This window comes from Petaurus breviceps, unplaced genomic scaffold (assembly GCF_028583685.1).
Source record: "Petaurus breviceps papuanus isolate PSGF00001 unplaced genomic scaffold, PetGlider_PUasm1.0 128, whole genome shotgun sequence".
NCBI classification, from domain to species: domain Eukaryota; kingdom Metazoa; phylum Chordata; class Mammalia; order Diprotodontia; family Petauridae; genus Petaurus; species Petaurus breviceps.
The window spans coordinates 8,169,903-8,174,532 of record NW_027185664.1 but is presented as its reverse complement, the minus strand read 5'-3'; the positions used below and the strand labels follow the sequence as shown (position 1 = coordinate 8,174,532).

The window sequence follows — 4,630 nt, the reverse complement described above, 5'->3', positions numbered from 1 at the left end:
CTTCTAAATGTTGTGCTAGTATAGAACATTCTGGCTAGTTATATTGCTGTTTTCTCCCATTAAGCACATAGATGACAGGCGTGTCAAAGCTGATGATGTCCTCCTTGCGGAGACCACACAACATGGATAATCCTTAATGTTCCCGCTCTCTGCATTTATGAGCACTGCCTTAATAAGAACTCCTGTTCTTGTTACTGCTTCTTTTTTTGTCTTGAACATACCCCCTTCTGTGACTTAATTATGATGAGAGCACAGATAGTCTAAGATTCTTTCCTTTTATATTCAGAGGAACAAAGGGGACATGCTCTTTCAAAAGTCCCAGCAAGCTTTGAAGCATGGTAGAATGGAACACAGAACTAGAATTACTGGAAACTCCACAGAAGGCAGATTCATTAGGAGGAGATGGTGTTACCCTTGTGTAGGTAACATCAACCCCATAATGGGGGCAATCATTCCAGGATGGGGGGGTCATTTGAAAAATGTTTTCTGTCCCCCAAGGATGAGGTAGGGGGCAAGAATTTTAACTGCCCTGGGGAGAAAGGATAGAAGTATGCTTTCCTACTAGGAAAAAAATGTTCCATAGGAAGGGACTACATCTTCTCCATATCAGCACCCTAAGGCAAACTCCTATTTTCTCCATGCCAGTGCTATGATCATAGACAGTTGTCCTGGATAAAAGGTTAAGTGATTTGACCAAGGTTATAAAGTCAGTATGTGGGAGAGGTAAGACAACCCAGGAACCCAAATCTCTATTTATTTTGTCACGGCTTCTCAACCTCTGCCATTAAATTTGCAAACCATAAAGTACTATAAAAATATATACACACACATATTTGAATACACACATGTATGTATGTATATCTTTTTCCCAGGGTCCCATGGTGTTTATAAACGTGCCTCTATCACAGATCCTGAAACAAAAAAAATTACCAAATGTGCATTGCAGAAAAAGTAGGAGGTGGAATTTTTATTTATCAGAATGTGATAAATGTCAAGAGAATGAGCCTCTTGAGGGAACAAACAGTCTCCTTCAGCATTCCTGCCAGGGCTAGGATGAACAAAGACTTCCAGGCCATGTGTGAGGCGCAGATCAAACTCCCAGGCACCTCTTCCTTGGCTGTGTATCCCTAGTGATTCACGATTCAGACATTCTGATAGCAATGACAATGAGAGCTCCAGAGAAGGTCCTCAGCTCATCTGAGGTATTTTCAGCTGATTGTAAAGGAAAGAATCAATAGACAGTGATGAAAACCAAACCATATATATCCTACTCATTGCCTGAAGAACCTCCCTAAATGCAAGAGGCTGGAGAGGTGGAATCTCTCACCCTGTCCCAGAATATACGACATTTAAGAGAAATGGTCGGTGAAACGTGGCTTGAGTTCTCTCAGCACCGTAGCTCGGGGCTGTGGGATGCCGGTCGCGAGTGTGGCAGCTACTCCGGGGCTGCCTTGGGCCTCGAGGCAGGCAGGGCCCTGTGAACCCCACGTGCGCTGACCACCCCGAGAGCCTGAGGACGGAGCCCGAGCTGCTGCAGCCACCATGGCCGACTACAGGAAATAACAACCAAAGAAATTCTGTGATTATTGCAAGGGCTGGAGGGCAGGCAATAGGCCCAGTGTTGAGTTTCATGAATGGGGAAAGAACCACAAAGAAAATGTGGCCAAAAGAATCAGGGAGATTAAACAAAAAAGCCTGGAAAAAGCAAAAGAAGAATCAAAGGAGTTTGCAGCAATGGAGGCAGCTGCCCTTAAAGCACACCAAGAGGATTTGAAAAGGCTTGGAATCGGTTCAGATGTTGCAGAATCTAGCACACCACACCACACCAAAGTAACCAGCATGGCCCCACCTGTCTCAGTAGCAAATCAGAAGAAGGAAAAGAAAAAGAGGAAAAAAGACCTTTCTAATAGAGATTCCATAGGAGCTTCCAAAGGGGTAGAAGGCATGTCTTCAGAGGGTTATCGTTACTACTATAATACCATCACAGGAGAATCTCAGTGGGAGAAACCTGAAGGATTCCAAGGAAAATTTAGTAAGAAAGCAGCAACGCCTCTTTGGATAGAAGGTTTCAGTGAAGATGGTTACACTTATTATTATAATACAGAAACAGGTGAAAAGAGCTAAAAATGATAATGCTGAAGAAACTGAAACTGAATCAAAGAAAGAAAAAAGTGATGGCGATCAGGACCAAGACTCATCAGGTCCATTAGAAGAAAAACCCAGATCTCCTAAAAAGCCAAACCCTTATGGGGAGTGGAAAGAAATTAAGCAAGAGGATAATCCCTATGAGAAGATCAATTTGTAACTTCCAAGTACAGAGGATGAATACATAGGAACTCCAGTTGCTAATATGAGTGAGGACCCAAAAGTGACATTTAAAGAAAAAACAGTCACTTCTCTTGGAGATGTGGCAGAAGGAGTAGCCCCCGTCTTCAAAAAGAGAAGATTTGATAATGGAAAATCTAGAAATTTAAGACAAAGAGGAGGTGATCAATAATTTTAATTTAAAAACAAAAAGCATTGTCTGACCTCTTTTGGACCTATTTGGACAAGAAGAGCCTCTAACTTTGTAAGCTATTTTTTGTTTGTTTTTAATAGTTTAGATACTAAGAATGTAGACTTCTAAGTTGTACTAGATGTGAATTGTAATAAATCTATTTTTTATTTAAAAAAAAGAGAAATGGTCCATTTTATTTATTTTTTTTTGGAGAGGGGAAGGCAGGGCAATTGGGGTTAAGTGACTCGGGCAAGGTCACACAGCTAGTAAGTATTAAGTGTGTGAGGCCAGATTTGAACTCAGGTCCTCCTGACTCCAGGGCCCATGCTCTATTCACTGTGCCACCTCTCCACCTTGAAAAGGTTCATTTTAAAAGCATTGGCATTTAAAGGTAATAAAAATAATTAGTCAATAAACGACCTATTAAAGAGATAACAGACAAAGATGGACAGATAAAGAGAAAGTGAGGAGGAAGAGTAGAATCAGGTCTTCTGATTCCAAATACAGGGCTCTTTCTATATCTTTTCTATATCTATATATTACCTATATCATGATATTAAGTCAGACAAACAAACATTATCAAAGGTAACCATGGGTCAGGTACTTTGCTAAGTGCTGGAAAAACAGAAATTAGAAAGAAAGTCACTGGCCTCAAGGAGTATACGTTTTAATGGGGGAAGAGAAAACATAAAAGCTGAAAAGTGGGAATTGGAAAGAAAAAAAAAAAGAAACATAGGGTTATGGTGATGAAGCCCTAAGGTTAAGAAGTAGAGACAAGGGAGGAATGAGGAAGGGCTGGCCTGGACTATTCCTCAAAGTGAAGGTTCTAGGAGGAATTTGCCAGTTAAATAAGGGAGCTAAAAAGGCAGAAGGATCTTCCAGGGTGAAAAGCCTGCAGAAGAAAATTCCAGAGTCACAAGTGGGACTAGATGAAGAATGAGGGTTCACACATAAAAGGACTTGAAAACACTTAAAAGTAGCATAGAACACTAAATCTCTTCAGTCAAAGTTGTCTGCTTACCTACCCTACACATCATTGCTGGTTTTTTTTTTTTAAACTTTTAATGGTGCCCTGCTTTTTATACTATTGCACTTCTCAAATACCACATTATCCTCTATTGACCCCTCCCTTATGGAGAAAAATATAACAAAAATATCTAAAGCAAACTTTTTTTTAAAGCTATTGGGGTTAAGTAACTTGCTCAAGGTTACACGGCCAGTTATTTTGTGTGGGTGTTAAGTATCTGAGGCCAGAATCGATCCTGGGTCTCCCAATTCCAGGGCTGGCACTCTTACTCACTGTATCACCTGGTCGCCTCAGTCTCCAGGGCTCAGGATGATTTCTACAATTAACCTGTTTTGCTGCTTTTTAGTGTTGTTATCACATACATCGTCATACTGATTTTGCACAGTGTTTTCTTGTTTATACTCTGTTCATCAGTTTATAGAACTTTTCCTGTTTCCCTGCACCCCACATATTCAGCATTTCTTGTAGCACAATAATACTCCATTTCATTCACCCATCGCCATTTATTCACTCACATCCTAATGTATGGGTACCTACTTTGCTTCCAGCTTTTTGCTACCAGAGAAAGCATTGCTAAGAATGCTTTGGTATATATGGGATGATTGTTTCAGCCTTTGGTGTCCTTGGGGTCCAGTTTGAAGGCCAAGCAGAAGAGTTTAGATGGGATAGAAGAATCAATTAAAGGTTACCATAGATGCTTGAGCTAAACTTAAAGCAATGACAACTCAAGTAATATTTTAGCAACTGATTTTAGTAATGATAGGGATAGCAAAATCAAAAGTTATAAATAATTTCATGACTTTTACCCAAATGATTCCAGATTGCTTTCCATAGTTTCTGGACATTGAACCCTGTAACAACAAAGCATCAGTTTACCTGCCTTTCTGGAGTTCTTTGCACATTGACTATTTCCATTTTTTCTCACTTTGGTCAAGTTGATGGTTATAAGGTAAAATCTAAGAGTTTTTATAATTTTCTTCTCTCTTATTATTAGTGATTTAGAGGATTTTTATACAGTTATGAATCATTAATATTCCTTCTTTTTGATGACTGTTCTGAGTACACCATGCTTATTATTGTTTATACACCTTTTCTCATTCTATTCC

At 39.8% G+C, this 4,630-nt stretch overlaps 1 pseudogene; it reads left to right on the top strand.

Moving 5' to 3' along the window:
* The first annotated feature begins 1,542 nt into the window (after positions 1-1,542).
* LOC138172493 (WW domain-binding protein 4 pseudogene) lies at positions 1,543-2,681 on the top strand (annotated as a pseudogene).
* The last annotated feature ends 1,949 nt before the right edge of the window (positions 2,682-4,630 follow it).